This window comes from Pelobates fuscus, chromosome 12 (assembly GCF_036172605.1).
Source record: "Pelobates fuscus isolate aPelFus1 chromosome 12, aPelFus1.pri, whole genome shotgun sequence".
Taxonomy (NCBI): domain Eukaryota; kingdom Metazoa; phylum Chordata; class Amphibia; order Anura; family Pelobatidae; genus Pelobates; species Pelobates fuscus.
This window is the reverse complement of record NC_086328.1, coordinates 82,711,634-82,733,354: the sequence shown is the minus strand read 5'-3', so window position 1 is coordinate 82,733,354 and position 21,721 is coordinate 82,711,634. Positions and strand designations below refer to the sequence as shown.

Here is a 21,721-nt window from a genome sequence, read left to right as displayed (position 1 = left end):
AACACACCATCAATGGGGTGCATTGACGTTGTGGCAGGCTTATGCAATGTATCATCGCATAATGTAACTAAACCCCCATTATTTTTGCCTAGGTTAGGTGTTTTTAAAAATAAAAACAAATAAAATCTGTCAACATTGAAGTTGCTGTTTAGTGGATAGGTGAGTGCGCTGGTTCTTGTGTATTGTATAAATTGGCCCCCAGCAGCACCCCATTTATATATGTTCAAGTGAGTGCAGCCCCCTGGTTTCATGTATATATATAGAATGTGAATAGAATAGGATGGCGCAGAAGTATGGAGAAAATAAATTAAACGAATGAATGCAGCAACCTACAAGGGGATCTGATACAATTCACCAAGTAAGAAATAAACCATAAAAAGTAGGTGCGCAAAATAGATATATCCCTTAAACAATACAATGTGCAGAGCATGCAAACTTGTCATGCAATTAGCCATAAAATCGCAAATACATACACATATTGGGAAAACACCATATATCAAGTGACTTATGCAGGAAAATGCACACTAATAAAAAATAAATAATTAATACTTGCACAGGTCTGCTCAGATGGTCCGATCTGAAAATATAAAGAGACACAGACCTAGTGCAATACTGTTGAAAGAGATAAATTTAGCTGAAGAGGAATATTCCAAACTCACAATTGTGGAGTGGTTGTAGTACCACTCCAGACTATCTGGCTCTGGGAGGATCAGTCCCCTGTGATCGTGGGATCCGATGGGTAGACAACTGGAAGCAATCACTCGGTATCCGGTCCGTTTAGAAGTAAAATTCCATTTTATTTCAACATAAAAAATGTGTTTAAAAATAACATTAAAAGTATATTCCTGTCGCTAGTTTGAGAGTTCAATATGTCCAGAGTTACGTTTTCTGAATAAAACGAAAGTAGTAGTTCTCTTACTCTGTCTCCGACTCTCCCAGCCAGCGAAGTTACTTCCGACTTCCGGTTTCCGGTATCACGCAACGCGTTTCGCCCCGCCTCTTGGGGCTTTCTCAAGCGTAAATGTGGGTGGCTCCCAATGTCTCTTAAATAGTATTTACCCAAATAGCCCAATTGGCTTCTTTGTAAGCATCACTACTCGAACCTGTTATGCAATACTCCTGAAGTGCAAATGTATTTCAAAAAAACAACTTCTAATGTGTCTTCTTATTTGGTTACAATTGGTTAACGATACATACATATGCTAAAACAATATCCAGAAAATGGAGAGAGGAAATGTATTAATACTTTAAATAGAAATTTGTACCACAAACATATATATAGAAAATAAAAACGACAATAATTCTTAAAAAGAGCTTGTCTTTTGGTAAAGTCAAAATGACTTAACATGATGTCTAAGTACATATTAGATAAATACATCTTATAAAAAAATTAAATATATAAGTAAATAGGAATAGAATAAAGACAGCCTTAAATATATTCACCAGAAAATATCACCAATTTACCAAAACCAAAAAAAGGGGATATCTCCTAAACATATACTAATCCATACACGTTATAATCTCTCTATTAAAAACTAAATAAATGTTAAATATTAGCTATATTAGTCATATGTCCAAAATAACTGCCAGAGAGGGTTAAACACTAGAGGAAGTTAGAGGAAATTAAAAAGGTCAAAATCGATATTCAGTCCTATAGGGGTTAATGTATCCATATAGTAAGCCCATTTCATCTCTTCCTGCCCGATTTTCTTAATGAAGTCGCCCCCTCTCCAATCTTTGAATACTCTTTTGATCCCAATAAAAGAGAGGCCTGAAGGGTCTTGGTTGTGTGTCTCCTTAAAGTGATTGGAGACGCTGTGACTTGTGACCCCCTTCCGAATGTTATATACATGTTCACCAGTGGCGTACACACAACCCATGGGGCCCCGGTGCGAAAACTGATCCGTGGGCCCCCCCGCGTGCGCGCTTACGCTGCGCGGGCAGGGGCCGCAACACATGGCGGCGGGCACCGGGTCGCGGGGCTGCGACCTGTGTGACCGCGGTATGTACGCCAGTGCATGCATAAACACATACACTTTAAGGACCACTACAGACACCCAGATCACATCAGCTCAATGAAGTGGTCTGGGTGCCAGGTCTCTAGTTTTAACCCTGCAGCTGAAAACATAGCCGTTTCAGAGAAACGGCTATGTTTCACTGAGGGTTAATCCAGCCTCTAGTGGCTGTCTCATTGACAGCCGCTAGAGGATTTTCTGCGATTCTCACTGTGAAAATCATAGTGAGAAGACGCTGAACGTCCATAGGAAAGCATTGAATAATGCTTTCCTATGGGCGGTTTGAATGCGCGCGTGGCTCTTGCCACGCATGTGTATTCGGAGCTGAGAGGCGGAGAGATTCCCAGCGCCAAGGGAGTCCGGCGCTGGAGAATGGTAAGTGCTTAAGACCTACACACACTCATGAACAGACGCACACATTTACTGACAGACACACACTCAGTGACAGACATACATACACACTCACTAACCGATGCACACAAACATACTCAGTAACAGACACACACACTAACACACACTCTAACACACACACACTAACACACACTCTAACACACACACACTAACATACACTCACACACACACTCTAAGACTAACACACACACCAACATACACTCACACTCACAAACACACACTAACATACACTCACACACACTAACACACTCACTAACACACACTCACACTCTAACACACACTCACACACTAACATACACTCACACACTAACACTCACAAACACACACTAACATACACTCACACACACTAACATACACTCACACACACTAACATACACTCACACTCACAAACACACACTAACATACACTCACACACACTAACTCACACTCACACACACACAAACACACTCACTAACACACACTCACACTCTAACACACACTCACACACACTAACATACACTCACACACACTAACATACACTCACACTCACAAACACACACTCGCTAACACTAACATACACTCACACTCACAAACACACACTAACATACACTCACTAACACTAACATACACTCACACTCACAAACACACACTCACTAACATACACTCACACTCACAAACACACACACACTCACACTCTAACACACACTCACTAACACTAACATACACTCACACTCACAAACACACACTAACATACACTCACACACACTAACTCACACTCACACACACACTAACACACTCACTAACACACACTCACACTCTAACACACACTCACACACTAACATACACTCACACACTAACACTCACAAACACACACTAACATACACTCACACACACTAACATACACTCACACACACTAACATACACTCACACTCACAAACACACACTAACATACACTCACACACACTAACTCACACTCACACACACACAAACACACTCACTAACACACACTCACACTCTAACACACACTCACACACACTAACATACACTCACACACACTAACATACACTCACACTCACAAACACACACTCGCTAACACTAACATACACTCGCTAACACTAACATACACTCACACTCACAAACACACACTAACATACACTCACTAACACTAACATACACTCACACTCACAAACACACACTCACTAACATACACTCACACTCACAAACACACACACACTCACACTCTAACACACACTCACTAACACTAACATACACTCACACTCACAAACACACACTCACACCCTAACACACACTCACTAACACACTCTAACACACACTCACACTCTAACACATACTCACTAACACTAACATACACTCACACTCACAAACACACACTAACACACACTCACACTCTAACACACACTCACTAACACTAACATACACTCACAAACACACACTAACATACACTCACACTCTAACACACACTCACTAACACTAACACTCACAAACACATTTTTTTTTAAATCCCCCCAGCCTCCTTACCTGTGGGAGAGCTGAGGGGATTCCCTGGGGTCCAGTGGTGCTGCTGGGCTCCTGGGGGGCCGGTCACCCGGCGGGCAGGCAGGCTGGCGGGCGCGCGAGGGAGCACTGTCTCCTGAGTGCTTCCTCTTCAGCTCCCTCGCGCGCCGCGTACTGATGCCGGAGCCGGAAGATGACGTCATCTTCCGGCTCCGGTATCAGTGCGGTGCGCGAGGGAGCTGAAGAGGAAGCACCCAGGAGACAGTGCTCCCTCGCGCGCCCGCAGTACCGGCCACCCGGATGACAGCAGGGCCAGCCTCGGGGGGCCCGGAGGTGGCCGGCTCCTGGGCCCCCCAGGAGAAGAGGCTGGCCCAGTGACATACATACCGGGTCGCAGGGCGGCCGGGCCCCCTGGTGGGCCGGGCCCGGTCGCAGCCGCGACCCCTGCGACCCCGGTATGTACGCCACTGATGTTCACGTATTCTCACATAGAGAGGCCGTGTGGTTCTCCCAATATACTGGAGTCCACAGGGGCATTCTAAAAGATATATTACATTAGTATTTCGACATGTAATATGCTCCCTTATATCGTATTCCTTTTTTCTTTCATGTATATATATATATATTTATTTATTTATTGGACTCTAGCCAACTCCTTGGTTTTGCACCCCTTCCTCTCGCAGGTACCTCATCCCAGGGCCCATTTTAGCCTTGTACTGCAGGGAGCCCCAGATGGAATATTTTCCCCAAGTAAGTGGGTTAATGTCATAAGAGCACACTGTTAGAGTAGGACCTGCCAAAGATGGGGTACATTGACATTGTGGCAGGCTTATGCAAAGTATGATCATATAATGTAACTAAACCCCCATTATTTTTGCCTAGATTAGGGGTTTACATTTTTTTTTTTTTTTTTAATCTGTCAACATTGAAGTTGCTGTTTAGTGGATAGCTGAGTGCGCTGGATCTTGTGTATTGTATAAAGTGGTCCCCAGCAGCACCACGTTTATACATGTTCAAGTGAGTGCTGCTTTCATTTATATATTCTCTCTTTTTTGTGTTTTTGCCGGACCATTAAATGCAGTGATCCTAGTATGTATAGTATGTTTTATGTAGTGACCCCTAGTGACTAGAAGAGGGTAATGCAGTAACACACTAATAGTTAAAGGGACACTATAGTCACCTGAACAACTTTAGCTTAAAGGACCACTCTAGTGCCAGGAAAACATACTCATTTTCCTGGCACTAGAGTGCCCTGAGGGTGCCCCCACCCTCAGGGACCCCCTCCCACCCGGCTCTGGAAAGGGGAAAGTGTTTAAAACTTATCTTTTTCCATCGGTGGGCGGGGAGCTCTCCTCCTCCGATCCTCCTCTTCTCCTCCCCGTCGGCTGAATGCGCACGCGCGGCAAGAGCTGCGCGCGCATTCAGCCAGTCACATAGGAAAGCATTCATAATGCTTTCCTATGGACGCTTGCATGCTCTCACTGTGATTTTCACAGTGAGAATCACGCAAGCGCCTCTAGCGGCTGTCAATGAGACAGCCACTAGAGGATTAGGGGGAAGGCTTAACCAATTTATAAACATAGCAGTTTCTCTGAAACTGCTATGTTTATGAAAAAATGGGTTAACCCTAGAAGGACCTGGCACCCAGACCACTTCATTAAGCTGAAGTGGTCTGGGTGCCTAGAGTGGTCCTTTAATGAAGCAGTCTTGGTGTATAGAACATGCCCCTGCAGCCTCACTGCTCAATCCTCTGCCATTTAGGAGTTAAATCCCTTTGTTTATGAACCCTAGTCACACCTCCCTGCATGTGACTTGCACATCCTTCCATAAACACTTCCTGTAAAGAGAGCCCTATTTATGCTTTCTTTATTGCAAGTTCTGTTTAATTAAGATTTTCTTATCCCCTGCTATGCTAATAGCTTGCTAGACCCTACAAGAGCCTCCTGTATGTGATTAAAGTTCAATTTAGAGATTGAGATACAATTATTTAAGGTAAATGACATCTGTTTGAAAGTGAAAACAGTTTTTTTCATGCAGGTGTTCTATCAAAAAACCCTACCCCGTGAAAATGACCTACCCTCGTCACTTCCGGTGACGCGGACGCACCGGATGTGACATCCATCCAATGGAGGAGGAGGAGGTGTGCCACATCGCGCTGGCGCACACCAACTAGGTAGGGAATTTTCACGGGGTAGGGGAAATTAATGCCACAGTGCGCACGCGCGTCACAGTACTCTCGTCGGAGGTACAGCGCGCGTGCGCACTAGTGGGCAGGGAGCACTTCACACACCGCGCGTGCGCAGTATAGGGGTAGGGAATTTGATGGCCATTTGTTCTGTGAAATCTCCCTACCCCTATACTGCGCATGCGCGGACTCAGATCATCGGATTAAAGCCTCTCCCTGCTCCCAACACTCTCAGCCATCCAAGGGGAGGGTGAAGTATATTGGGACGGTGGGGGTTTCTGTGCAGTATATGGGGGGATATCAATACAGTATATGGGTATATGGGGGGGTCTGCGCAGTATAATGGGGGGGCTGCTTAGTATAATGGGGGGGCTGCGCAGTATATGGGGGGCTGTCTGCGCAGTATAATGGGGGGGCTGTGCAGTTTTATGGGGGGGCTGCCCAGTATATTGGGGGGAGCTGCGCAGTATTGGGGGGGCTGCGCAGTATATGGGGGGTCTGCGCAGTATAATGGGGGGGGCTGCCCAGTATATTGGGGGGGGCTGCGAAGTATTGGGGGGTCTGCGCAGTATATGGGGGGTCTGCGCAGTATAATGGGGGGACTGCCCAGTATATTGGGGGGTGCTGCGCAGTATTGGGGGGGCTGTGTAGTATATGGGGGGGCTGCCCAGTATATTGGGGGGGGCGGCGCAGTATTGGGGGAGCTGCGCAGTATATGGGGGGTCTGTGCAGTATAATGGGGGGGGGCTGCCCAGTATAATGGGGGGTCTGTGCAGTATTAGGGGGTCTGTGCTTTATTGGGGGGGACTGTGCTCTATCGGGGGGGTCTGTGCAGTATCGGGGGGGACTGTGCTGTATTGGGGGGTCTGTGAAGTATTGGGGGGGTCTTTGCAGAATTGGGGAGTCTGTGCAGTATCGGGGGGGACTTTTTAGTATTGGGGGACTGTGCAGTATTGGGGGGGTCTGTGCAGTATTCGGGGTCTGTGCAGTATTGGAGGGGGGCTGTACAGCATGGGGGGGTCTGTGCAGTATTGGGGGGGTCTGTGCAGTATTGGTGGGTCTGTGCAGTATCGGGGGACTGTGCAGTATTGGGGGGACTGTGCAGTATTGGGGGGGTCTGTGCAGTATTGGTGGGTCTGTGCAGTATTGGGGGGACTGTGCAGTATTGGGGGGACTGTGCAGTATTGGGGGGGTCTGTGCAGTATTGGTGGGGACTGTGCTATATTGGGGGGTCTGTGCAGAATTGGGGGGTCTGTGCAGTATTGTGGGGAGGTCTGTGCAGTATTGGTGGGTCTGTGCAGTATTGGGGGGGTCTGTGCAGTATTGGGGGGGACTGTGCTGTATTGGGGGGTCTGTGCAGAATTGGGGGGTCTGTGCAGTATTGGGGGGTCTTTGCAGAATTGGGGGAGTCTTTGCAAAATTCCAGGGTCTGTGCAGTATCGGGGGGGACTGTGCAGTATTGGGGTGGTCTGTGCAGTATTCGGGGGTCTGTGCAGTATTGGGGGGGACTGTACAGTATGGGAGGTCTGTGCAGTATATAGGGGGCTGTCTGTGCAGTATATGGGGGGCTGCCTGTGCAATATATTGGGGGGGTCTGCGCAGTATATGGGGAGCTGTCTGCGCAGTATATGGGGTCTGCGCAGTATATTGTGGGGGATCCGCGCTGTATACGGGGGGACTGCGCAGTATATTGTGGGGGATCTGCACTGTATATGGTGGGTCTGCGCAGTATATGGGGGTCTGTCTGCGCAGTATATGGGGATCTGCGCAGTATATTGTGGGGGGTCTGCGCAGTATATGGGGTGCTGTCTGTGCAGTATATGGGGGGCTGCCTGTGCAATATATTGGGGGGGTCTTCGCAGTATATGGGGGGGCTGTCTGCGCAGTATATGAGGGTCTGCGCAGTATATTGTGGGGGATCTGCGCTGTATATGGAGTTCTGCACAGTATATGGGGGCTGTCTGTGCAGTATATTGGGGGCTGCCTGTGCAGTATATTGGGGGGGGTCTGCGCTGTATATGGGGGTCTGCACAGTATATTGGGGGGTCTGCTTAGTATATGGGGGGGTCTGTGCAGTATATTGGGGGGCTGCGCAGTATATTGGGGTGGCCTGTGTGTTAGATGTGGGGGGCAGTGTGTTAGATGGAGGGGCTGTTCGTTACATGTGGGGGGGGCAGTGTATTATATTTGGGGGCTGTGCGTTAGATGTGTACAACCCTAGTTTCACAGAAAAATATTTATTTCCTAGATATCATATGCCATGGTCTGCTTTTTGCTACGAAACCGCAGCCATCTAGTCACTCGCCAGAGAAGGATGAGAAACTGCACCCCAGCGAGAGGGACTGCCCCACATCTGCAACCAAATCCGTCGGTCACCGAATTCAGTAATCTCCGTCTCTTTGTCCATTCTGTATGTATGGTACTCCCAATTCTTATATTTAATCCGGTGTGTCTCCCACAATCTTTGTGTCTGTCTGCTGTATGTATGTGGCACGCACTGTGTCTGTTATGCCAGTTACTCTAACCAGTTTATTTCTTTTTGTGTGTGTCACAGCTCTGACAAGCATGTTCTCCTATGGGACACGAAGTACATGAAGAGGAATGAAGAAGCCCATTTTTAATGCTCGTCTCTAGGGTGGAGTATTGAATTTATAAGTAATGAAGTGGCATCTGACACATGACAAGCTGCTCCTGTTTGCACAGCAACTTCAACATTGTATACTGTGATCACGGCCTAGTTCAGAGGTAGGTAACCTTGGGCAGTCCAGATGCTGTGAATTACATCTCCCATAATGCTGGCAAAGCATTACGGAAGGTGTAGTCCAAAACATCTGGAATACCGAATGCGTATGAATGAAAAGTATGGTGTGTGTGAATGGTCAGTAACAAGGGTTGAAGCCTTGACGTGGCATACTGCTCACATGTGTATCCATGTGCCAATTCAACCAATGTGAGTCACTGTAATACTTATGAGGTAACCATAAATACCGTGACTATGGAGAATAAAGCGCCTGTATCACCTAAACACTGCTTATACTGTTACCGTGTCGCCTACACACTGCTTATACTGTGACCGTATCACCTAAACACTACTCACACTGTGATCGTATCACCTAAACACTGCTTACACTGTGACCGTATCGCCTATACACTGCTTACACTGTGACCGTACCATTTAAACACTGCTCACACTGTGACCGTATCTCCTAAACACTGCTTACACTGTGACCGTACCATTTAAATACTGCTCACACTGTGACCGTATATCCTAAACACTGCCTATACTGTGACCGTATCTCCTAAACACTGCCTATACTGTGACCGTATCTCCTAAACACTGCTCACACTGTGACCGTATCTCCTAAACACTGCTCATACTGTGACTGTATATCCTAAACACTGCTTACACTGTGACCGTACCATTTAAATACTGCTCACACTGTGACCGTATATCCTAAACACTGCCTATACTTTGACCGTATATCCTAAACACTGCCTATACTGTGACTGTATCTCTTAAACACTGCTCACACTGTGACCGTATCTCCTAAACACTGCTCACACTGTGACCGTATCTCCTAAACCAGTGGCGTACACACAACCCATGGGCCCCCGGTGCGAAAACTGATCCGTGGGCCCCCCCCCGCGCGCGCTTACTCTGCGCGGGCTGGGTCCGCAACACATGGCGGCGGGCACCTGGTCGCAGGGCTGCGACCCCTGCGACCACGGTATGTACGCCAGTGCATGCATAAACACATACACTTAAAGGACCACTACAGACACCCAGATCACATCAGCTCAATGAAGTGGTCTGGGTGCCAGGTCTCTCTAGTTTTAACCCTGCAGCTGAAAACAGCAGTTTCAGAGAAACTGCTATGTTTCACTGAGGGTTAATCCAGCCTCTAGAGGCTGTCTCATTGACAGCCACTAGAGGATTTTCTGCGATTCTCACTGTGAAAATCACAGTGAGAAGACGCTGAACGTCCATAGGAAATGCTTTCCTATGGGCGGTTTGAATGCGCGCGTGGCTCTTGCCACGAATGCACATTCGGAGCTGAGAGGCGGATCGGGGCGGAGAGATCCCCAGCGCCAAGGGAGCCCGGCGCTGGAGAAAGGTAAGTGCTTAAGACACACACGCACACATTAACTGACAGACACACACTCAGTGACAAACATACATACACACTCACTAACAGACGCACACAGACACACACTCTAACACTAACACGCACACTCTAACACACGCACACTCTAACACACGCACACTCTAACACACACACACACTAACACACACACTCTAATACTAACACACACTCTAACACTAAGACACACACACTCTAACACACGCTCACACACACTCTAACACTAACACACACACACTCACTAACACACACACACTCACTAACACACATACACTAACACACACACACACACTCACTAACATACACTCACACACACACTAACATACACTCTCACACACACACTCACTAACATACACTAACACACTCACACACACACTAACACACACTCACTAACATACACTCACTCACACACACTAACATACACTCACACACACACTAACACACACACACACACACACAAACATACACTCACACACACACTAACACACACTCACTAACATACACAAACATACACTCACTAACATACACTCACACACTCACTAACATACACTCACACACTCACTAACATACACTCACACTAAGATACGCTCACACTAACACACACACTAACATACACTCACACTAACATACACTCACTAACATTCACTAACACACTCACACACACACTCACTAACATACACTCACACACTCACTAACATACACTCACACTAAGATACACTCACACTAAAACACACTCACTAACATACACTCACACTAACATACACTCACACTAACATACACTCTAACATACACTAACACACACTCACTAACATACACTCACACTAACATACACTCACACTAACATAGACTCACACTAACATAGACTCACACTAACATACACTCACTAACATACACACACACACACAAAGTGCTCCCTCGCGCGCCCGCCAGCCTGGTGATAGCAGGGCCAGCCTCGGGGGGCCCTGAGGTGGCCGGCTCTTGGGCCCCCCAGAAGACGAGGCTGGCCCTGTGGGTACATACCTGGGTCGTAGGGCGGCCGGGCCCCCTGGTGGGCCGGGCCCGGTCGCAGCCGCGACCCCTGCGACCCCGGTATGTACGCCACTGTCCTAAACACTGCTCACACTGTGACCGTATCTCCTAAACACTGCTTACACTGTGACCGTACCATCTAAACACTGCTTACACTGTGACCGTATCAACTAAACACTGCTTGCACTGTGACCATATCACCTAAACACTGCTTATACTGTGGCCGTATCTCCTAAACACTGCTTACACTGTGACCGTATCCCATAAACACTGCTTATACTGTGACCGTATCCCATAAACACTGCTTATACTGTGACCGTATCCCATAAACACTGCTTATACTGTGACCGTATCTCCTAAACACTGCTTACACTGTGACCGTATCTCCTAAACACTGCTTACACTGTGACCGTACCATCTAAACACTGCTTTTACTGTGACCATATCTCTGAAACGCTGCTTACACTGTGACTGTATCATAAAAACTGCTTATACTTATCGGGATCTATCAAAGGTGAAATCTAGGGTTATATACTCCATGCCACTTTAATCAGTTTGATGAGGGAGGCAGTTTAAAGCATTATACACTAAGTACATTTTCTGTATTTTAGATCTGGTGTCCCAGTATGGGATAGAGACCAGCGTTCTGTTTAACAAGAGGATAGTTGTTCATCATCTATGACTGGCGGCTCAGCAGGAATTCAACAGGTTCTTGAAATGGAACCCTCTGTTGCATTAGACCCAATTCTGAGATTATGACCGAACCCTAAAGCACTTAATATTTTTATGATATTTTATTTATGTATTTTGAATGTTGTGCAAAGACCCCAGATGGTCACTGTTCCACTTGTATTCCAGTGGCCATGAAGGGCAGGTGAAGGTAGTTTTTATTTGACTTAAAATGTCCTTTGTGGGGCGGGGCCGGGCCGCCGAGCTGAGCGGTCGCAGGACAGCTCAGCTCCTGCACATAGGGCCACAAATAGCCCACAAATAGCCAACAAAACGCACTTTTAAGGGGAAATTCCGGCAACTACTTACCTGCGACCCTCGATGTAACCGGGCTGCCGAGCCGAGGTGAGGCTTGCTCCCGCAGTTCTAGTCCCTCGGAGGATGGGGCCCGCTGCACCAGGCGAGACCTATGCTGGCGGTGAGTGAAGCGGACGGCCGCCGCAACACTATCCCGCCCGACGGAGCCCGACCCGCGTGAAGAGCCGGCGGACCCGGTCCTGCTTCCCCCCCACCGGACCGGGGGGGTGATCCCGGTCCAAACCAAACCGAGCCAGACTCCTCTATCCTCGGAGACACGGATAACGGGTAACCCGCGACCAGCACACAAGATGGCGGTGGCCATGTGAGCACAGCAAGCTACCTCGAGCACAGACCGACCAACAGCCTTCCTGTATTCCTGCATGAGGGGTAATGCCACACGGGGTCCCACACACCCAGAGATGCCCCTGACTTATGTCACCCTCCAACTCATGCCACCGTTTAGAGGCCCGCTCACTCTTCTTCTGAGCTGGGTGCTCACAGGGGAGGAATTTTCCCCCCACAGCCTGCCATACACCCAGGGAAAAGCCGGGGAAACTCCTGCTGTTTCGGCACTGATACCTTTGGCCGAACAACTGACCGACTACTGTACCGACCCGGTGGAACCCTGGGCCCACGGACCTGGTGATGGGCCCAATGGCGAAAGGCAAGAGCACTTACACAGGCCTCAGGCCGAAGACCAGCGGCCCTAGACAGCAGGGCAGCCACCAAAGGGAACGCGGCGTAGCGACGCCAGCCCACAGCGACCACCAGCGGACCCGGGGCGCACATAAGCGGACTGACACCTAAGATCTACAAGCCAGGAACCGGCATGGGCCAAATGGGACTGTTCTGTGGACTAGTGATACTTGTTCTACGTCCCCCTGCAGGAACTCTCACCAATTCACGCTTTGGTTAACCAGTTATGCCACCCCTCACCGATTCTGGATGGGCTACCATGAAGAAGCTTGCCACCACTCTTGTCAAACTGCTTACCGCATGGTATAATGGTATCTAGACTGCAGAGATGCTTTTGCCAGCTAGCTTAACGTGATCTTCCATATAAGTGTGTCTTTAATCTGCATGTAACATATGGTGTAGTTTTACCGTGTTTTCCAGTAGCCAACACTGCAGAATCTTATGTGCCCTACTATACCTTTTACTGTAATACCCATAGTGTGACATCATAACTTACAATAGCAACCGTAGTAAAGCATGTACACCCATCTAAAGCGAGGACACTCAACGTAAATGTTAAATTAATGCTCTTAACCGATTGATATTCATTTGTATTAACTAAAAAAAAAAAAAAGTGCTCTGTTCACCTATTACCCTATGTAACAAATGTTTTGAAACCTACATACGGAATGCCATTGGGGTACCATATGTAAGCATGTAATTACTATAAGCACTGCAAAAATAAAGATTTACAAAAAAAAATGTCCTTTGTATGTATCTTCTTTCTCAAGGTCCTCTTCAGCTCCTGGAGCGTTAATCTGCCAGAAGCCAACGGAAGCGCTCTACTCAAGTTTATGTATTAGCTCTTGCATGTCTTTTGTCAAAAGTAGAACTTTTAAGTACTTAAGATAAAGTTGTTCCTGTTTGCTCTTAATTTGTGGGCGTCGCAGGGATGCTTTAAGTCAAAATTGAAAGCGCTCTATCATTCTTTCTATTCTACGCCTCTAATCCTCAACATGGAAATTGTAGTTTGTAATAATAGAAAATATGTAGATTGTAATATGCTTTCTGGTTACGTTCTGGTGAGTTTTAACTTAATTTTTTATTTTTACAGCTCCCGAGGGAAGGAGCAAACCGCCTTGAGGAGTCCCTGCATACAGAAGGCTGTACTAAAGATCACAGCATCATCCAAGTCCTAGTCAGGAGTATATGAGGCCTCTTAAGAGTAAAGAGCGGATAACAATATCTGATAATAGGCCACATGTGCAATTATTATGTATGTAATTGATGTACAATTTTTTCGTTACATTAGAAATTAACAAATATTGTTAGACTTTTTGTTTACTGCTGTTCCCTGCAAAACAATAATATTAAAACTCCAAACAATTTTGAAATGTGCAGTGAAATGTGTATCTGTAATCAACGTTAACCTGCTGATTACTGTGGGACAATGGAGAGCAACCCCAAACTGGTACTCTATCAAACAATCCAGGACTGTTCGGAAATATGGCTTTGTATCAAACTATGATAATTTATGGTACACATAGGTCCTCTTGTCACTGTGCCTATGGAAAGTTTTGCTTATAACAGTGATGACTTTCAAAAGATAGCAATAAGCAGAGTAAGAAGTTGCTCTTTAAAGGGACACTATAGGCACCAAGACCACTTCATCTCGCTGAAGTGGTTTGGGTGCAGTGCCTATGTCCCCTTAACCCTGCAATGTGAAATATTGCAGTTTCTGAGGAACTGCAATAATTACCTTGCAAGGTTATCTCATCCTCTATTGGCTGTCTACCAGACAGGCACTAGAGGCGCTTCAGGTCCTTAGCGGAGACCAACTACATAAAATGACACTGGACATCCTCACGCTTTGCATGAGGTCAACCAGTGTCTTTAAAAATGCTATAGAAAAGCCTTGAGTTAATGCTTTCCGGTGTGGAAGCCCAAATGTGTGCGCAGGAGGGACCTGATGTTGGCGGAGCCTGACCTAACAATCAGGTAACTGACAAAAAGGGTGAAGAGGGTGTTAGAAATACAGTTTGATATTCCTAGCACCATAGGTTTCCTTTAAAACAAAGAGTCTTTACCCCATTTCTAAATTTATATAGGTTTCCAAAACATCTATAACGCCAAAAAGGCACTCCAATCTGTGTTCAACAATAGAACCTGAGGTCTTTGTTTTTTTTGTGTTTTCTCCTCTGAAATCCACCATCTCATCACCCTGCTGTAGAATTGCAGTGATGTCATACAATGTGACACAGCAAGTGCTGTTATTATTTATAGCTAAGTAACACAAATAGCATGTTAAGGTGTCCGCAATATACTTTATTTCTTCAAAGTTAATATGCAGTTTACACTTTATATGTATAGTGAAAAAAATATAAAAGTCAATGCGGAAACTGGCTAAAAAAAACAGTGTCGTATCCAACATGGAGAAAGTTCAATCACCTGTACAGAAAGGCTGTATGGCATTAGGAAGGCAGTATCTTTATAATATAATAGTCTCTCTCTATCTGGGCCGTCCAGGATTATTAATCACTGGAAGATGAAGGTTACTTCATGTCTGCAGCATGTGTTCCGAAGCAGTCATATGGAAGTTTTCTGTAGAAGAAGGTAATCTCTTCTGTTTCAGCAGGTCTAGGTTAATGGTGGTGGGTTTTTTCTCTGGCACTGGAACCATCAGTAAAGGAGTGTAAAATTGAGAGGATCACCTTGTTCTTCCCACAAATCTAAGAAAACTCAGAACAGAAGATTGAGAAAAGTGGTTAACAACTTAATGAAACTGCAAACACTAAAACTAACTTGAAAAAAATAACATTCACAGTGTAAGCAGTGTTTAGGTGGCATGGTCACAGTGTAAGCAGTGTATAGGAGATACGGTCACAGTGTGAGCAGTGTTTAGATGGTACGGTCACAGTGTAAGCAGTGTATAGGCGATACGGTCACAGTATGAGCAGTGTTTAGGAGATACGGTCACAGTGTGAGCAGTGTTTAGGTCATACGGTCACAGTATAAGCAGTGTGTAGGCGTTACGGTAACAGTATAAGCAGTGTTTAGGTGATACAGGCGTTTAATTCTCCATAGTCACGGTATTTATGGTTACCTCATAAGTATTACAGTGACTCACATTGGTTGAATTGGCACATGGATACACATGTGAGCAGTAACGCCACGTCAAGGCTTCAACCCTTGTTACTGACCATTCACACACACCATACTTTTCATTCATACGCATTCGGTATTCCAGATGTTTTGGACTACACCTTCCATAATGGTTTGCCAGCATTATGGGAGATGTAATTCACAGCATCTGGACTGCCCAAGGTTACCTACCTCTGAACTAGGCCGTGATCACAGTATACAATGTTGAAGTTGCTGTGCAAACAGGAGCAGCTTGTCATGTGTCAGATGCCACTTCATTACTTATAAATTCAATACTCCACCCTGGAGACGAGCATTAAACATGGGCTTCTTCATTCCTCTTCATGTACTTCGTGTCCCATAGGAGAACATGCTTGTCAGAGCTGTGACACACACAAAAAGAAATAAACTGGTTAGAGTAACTGGCATAACAGACACAGTGCATGCAGACTTGCGTGCCACATACATACAGCAGACAGACACAAAGATTGTGGGGGACACACCGGATTAAATATAAGAATTGGGAGTACCATACATACAGAATGGACAAAGAGACGGAGATTACTGAATTCGGTGACCGACGGATTTGGTTGCAGATGTGGGGCAGTCCCTCTCGCTGGGGTGCAGTTTCTCATCCTTCTCTGGCGAGTGACTAGATGGCTGCGGTTTCGTAGCAAAAAGCATGCCATGGCATATGATATCTAGGAAATAAATATTTTTCTGTGAAACTAGGGTTGTACACATCTAACGCACAGCCCCCAAATATAATACACTGCCCCCCCACATGTAACGAACAGCCCTTCTATCTAACACACTGCCCCCCACATCTAACACACAGGCCACATTAATATACTGCGCAGACCCCCCCAATATACTGCGCAGACAGCCCCCATATACAGCGCAGACCCCCCACAATATACTGCGCTGCCCCCAATATACTGCGCAGCCCCCCCAATATACTGCGCAACCCACCCAATATACTGCGCAGACCCCCCATATACTGCGCAGACAGCCCTCCATGTACAGCGCAGACCCCCCACAATATACTGCGCAGGCCCCCCATATACTGCGCAGACCACCCACAATATACAGCGCAGACCCCCCCCAATTCTGCACAGACCCCGCAATACAGCACAGACCCCCCCAATATACTGCGCAAACCCCCCATATACAGCGCAGGCAGCCCCCCATATACTGCACAGACAGCCCCCCCATATACTGCGCAGACCCCCCATATACAGCGCAAACCCCCACAATATACTGCGCAGACCCCCATATAATGCGCAGACAGCCCCCCATATACTGCGCAGACCCCCTACAACATACAGCGCAGACCTCCCCAATTCTGCACAGACCTCCCCAATACTGCACAGACCGCCCCAATACTGCACAGTCCCCCCGATACTACACAGTCCCCCCCGATACTGCACAGACCCACCAATACTGCACAGACCCCCCATACTGTACAGTCCCCCCCAATACTGCACAGACCCCCGAATACTGCACAGTCCCCCCGATACTGCACAGTTCCCCCGATACTGCACAGACCCCCCAATACTGCACAGACCCCCCAATACTACACAGACCCCCCCAATACTGTACAGTCCCCCCCAATACTGCACAGACCCCAGAATACTGTGCAGCCCCCCCATATACTGCGCAGCCCCCCAATACTGCACAGACCCCCGAATACTGTGCAGCCCCCCCATATACTGCGCAGACCCCCAATACTGCACAGTCCCCCCGATACTGCACAGACCCCCCAATTCTGCACAGTCCCCCCCGATTCTGCACAGACCCCCCCGATACTGCACAGTCCCCCCCGATACTGCACAGACCCCCCCAATACTGCACAGACCCCCCAATACTGCACAGACCCCCCCAATACTGCGCAGCCCCCCATATACTGCGCAGCCCCCAATAATACTGCGCAGCCCCCCATTATACTGCGCAGCCCCCCAACTTTATTGTGCAGCCCCCCATTATACTGCGCAGACCCCATTATACTGCGCAGCCCCCCCAATACTGCACAGCCCCATTATACTGCGCAGCCCCCCATTATACTGCGCAGCCCCCATTATACTGCGCAGCCCCCCATTATACTGCGCAGCCTCCCAATACTGCGCAGCCCCCATTATACTGCGCAGTCCCCCCATTATACTGCGCAGGCCCCCAATACTGCGCAGCCCCCCCATTATACTGCGCAGCCCCTCAATATACTGCGCATCCCCCCATTATACTGCGCAGTCCCCCCAATACTACACAGACCCCCCAATACTGTACAGTCCCCCAATACTGCACAGACCCCCGAATACTGCGCAGCCCCCCATATACTGCGCAGCCCCCCAATACTGCACAGTCCCCCCCGATACTGCACAGACCCCCCCGATACTGCACAGACCCCCCGATACTGCACAGACCCACCAATACTGCACAGACCCCCCCAATACTGTACAGACCCCCCATACTGTACAGTCCCCCCCCAATACTGCACAGACCCCCGAATACTGCACAGACGCCCCCAATACTGCACAGTCCCCCGCGATACTGCACAGACCCCCCAATTCTGCAAAGACACCCCAATTCTGCAAAGACCCCCCCAATACTGCACAGACCCCCCAATACTGCACAGTCCCCCCCAATACTGCACAGACCCCCCCAATACTGCACAGACCCCCCATACTGTACAGTCCCCCCAATACTGCACAGACCCCCGAATACTGCACAGACCCCCCAATACTGCACAGTCCCCCCGATACTGCACAGACCCCCAATTCTGCACAGACCCCCCAATACTGCACAGACCCCCCAATTCTGCACAGTCCCCCCCAACTCTGCACAGACCCCCCGATACTGCACAGTCCCCCCAATACTGCACAGACCCCCACAACACTGCACAGACCCCCCATACTGTACAGTCCCCCCAATACTGCACAGACCCCTGAATACTGCACAGACCCCCCAATACTGCACAGTCCCCTGATACTGGACAGACCCCCCAATTCTGCACAGACCCCCCCAATACTGCACAGACCCCCCAATTCTGCACAGTCCCCCCAATTCTGCACAGACCCCCCCGATACTGCACAGACCCCCCCAATACTGCACAGACCCCCACAATACTGTGCAGCCCACCCCATATACTGCGCAGCCCCCCATAATACTGCGCAGCCCCCCCATTATACTGCGCAGCCCCCCATTATACTACGCAGCCCCCCCATTACACTGCGCAGCCCCCCCATTATACTGCGCAGACCCCATTATACTGCGCAGCCCCCATTATACTGCGCAGCCCCCCCAATACTGCACAGCCCCATTATACTGCGCAGCCCCCCCATTATACTGCGCAGCCCCCATTATACTGCGCAGCCCCCCAATACTGCGCAGCCCCCCATTATACTGTGCAGTCCCCCCATTATACTGCACAGACCCCCCCAACACTGCACAGACCCCCCATACTGTACAGTCTCCCAATACTGCACAGACCCCTGAATACTGCACAGACCCCCCAATACTGCACAGTCCCCCGATACTGCACAGACCCCCCAATTCTGCACAGACCCCCCAATACTGCACAGACCCCCCAATTCTGCACAGCCCCCCAATTCTGCACAGACCCCCCCGATACTGCACAGACCCCCCCAATACTGCACAGACCCCCCCAATACTGCGCAGCCCACCCCATATACTGCGCAGCCCCCCATAATACTGCGCAGCCCCCCCATTATACTGCGCAGCCCCCCATAATACTGCGCAGCCCCCCCATTATACTGCGCAGCCCCCATTATACTACGCAGCCCCCCATTACACTGCGCAGCCCCCCATTATACTGCGCAGCCTTCATTATACTGCGCAGCTCCCCATTATACTGCGCAGCCCCCCAATACTGCGCAGCCCCCCATTAACTGCGCAGTCCCCCCATTATACTGCGCAGGCCCCCAATACTGCGCAGCCCCCCCCCTTATACTGCGCAGCCCCTCAATATACTGCGCATCCCCCATTATACTGCGCAGCCCCCCAATACTGCGCAGCCCCCCCATTATACTGCACAGTCCCCCCATTATACTGCGCAGGCCCCCCAATACTGCGCAGCCCCCCCAATACTGCGCAGCCCCCCATTATACTGCGCAGCCCCCCCAATATACTGTGCAGACCCCCCATATACTGCGCAGACCCCCCAATATACTGCACAGACCCCCCAATACTGCACAGTCCCCCCGATACTGCACAGACCCCCCAATTCTGCACAGACCCCCAATACTGCACAGACCCCCCAATTCTGCACAGTCCCCCCCCAATTCTGCACAGACCCCCCAATACTGTACAGTCCCCCCCAATACTGCACAGACTCCCAAATACTGCGCAGCCCCCCCATAATACTGCGCAGCCCCCATTATACTGCGCAGCCCACCCCCATTATACTGCGCAGCCCCCTCAATACTGCGCAGCCCCCCCAATATACTGGGCAGCCCCCCCCATTATACTGCGCAGTCCCCCCCATTACACTGCGCAGACAGCCCCCCATATACTGCGCAGCCCCCCTATTATACTGGGCAGCCCCCCATTATACTGGGCAGCCCCCCCCATTTTACTGCGCAGAACCCCCCATATACCCATATACTGTATTGATATCCCCCCCATATACTGCACAGAAACTCCCACCGTCCCAATATACCTCACCCTCCCCTTGGATGGTTCAGAGTGTTGGGAGCAGGGAGAGGCTTTAATCCGATGATCTGAGTCCGCGCATGCGCACAGAACAAATGGCCATCAAAATTCCCTACCCCTATACTGCGCACGCGCGGTGTGTGAAGTGCTCCCTGCCCACTAGTGCGCACACGCGCTGTACCTCAGACGGGAGTACTGTGACGCACGTGCGCACTGTGGCGTTAATTTCCCCTACCCCGTGAAAATTCCCTACCTAGTTTGGTGTGCGCTCGCGCGGTGGCGCACCCCCCCCGTCCTAAAGTTACGAGGGTAGGTAAGTTTCATGGGGTAGGGTTTTTTGATAGAACACAGGCTCTGTCAATCAGAGTCAGGGGAGGTGTGGCTAGGGCTGCATAAACAGAAACAAAGTGATTTAACTCCTAAATGACAGTGAATTGAGCAGTGAAATTGCAGGGGAATGATCTATACACTAAAACTGCTTTATTTAGCTTAAGTAATTTAGGTGACTATAGTGTTCCTTTAATCATTCTGGATTGGGATTGGGAATTCTGGTGACCTCTTCAGACCTTACACAAGTACTACAAACACCATTCTTGAATATCTGCATTTGGGGTTTTATATATTGATGCACAGATTGTATTGCTAATGGTTCTTTGTTTATGGTTAGTGTATTCACACACTATAATATTGAGCGTACTGTGACCCTGAATTACTATTTTAAGAGATTATCTATATGGGAGTAAGAGATCTTACTCCCATATAGAGTAAAATCCCTTACTCCCATATAGATATTTTTCCAATATAGAATGCTTGGTTGAGATCATGATCTCAACCAATCCAATACCTTCCCATATTATATCAATGCGCAACTAATACATTGCAGTGTTAAGCTATAAAAGGTGCAATATAAGAGCTCAAATATAGAAAGTGTA

The 21,721-nt window shown here is 48.4% G+C and overlaps 2 long non-coding RNA genes across 3 annotated transcripts; one reads left to right on the top strand and one right to left on the bottom strand.

Moving 5' to 3' along the window:
• Positions 1 to 8,379: 8,379 nt before the first annotated feature.
• On the top strand, positions 8,380 to 14,118 carry LOC134578853 (uncharacterized). 2 transcript variants are annotated; one of them, XR_010086140.1, is made up of 3 exons: positions 8,380 to 8,515; positions 8,660 to 8,850; positions 14,095 to 14,118. It is a non-coding gene; the product is annotated as an uncharacterized LOC134578853 (long non-coding RNA). The 2 variants fall into 2 exon arrangements; XR_010086139.1 differs by lacking the exon at positions 14,095 to 14,118 and adding an exon at positions 11,888 to 11,927.
• A 1,295-nt stretch (positions 14,119 to 15,413) lies between these two features.
• Positions 15,414 to 16,895, bottom strand: LOC134578349 (uncharacterized). The gene is made up of 3 exons (XR_010086101.1): positions 16,661 to 16,895; positions 16,314 to 16,504; positions 15,414 to 15,697 (listed from the first exon to the last, which is right to left on the bottom strand). It is a non-coding gene; the product is annotated as an uncharacterized LOC134578349 (long non-coding RNA).
• Between the last annotated feature and the right edge of the window lie 4,826 nt (positions 16,896 to 21,721).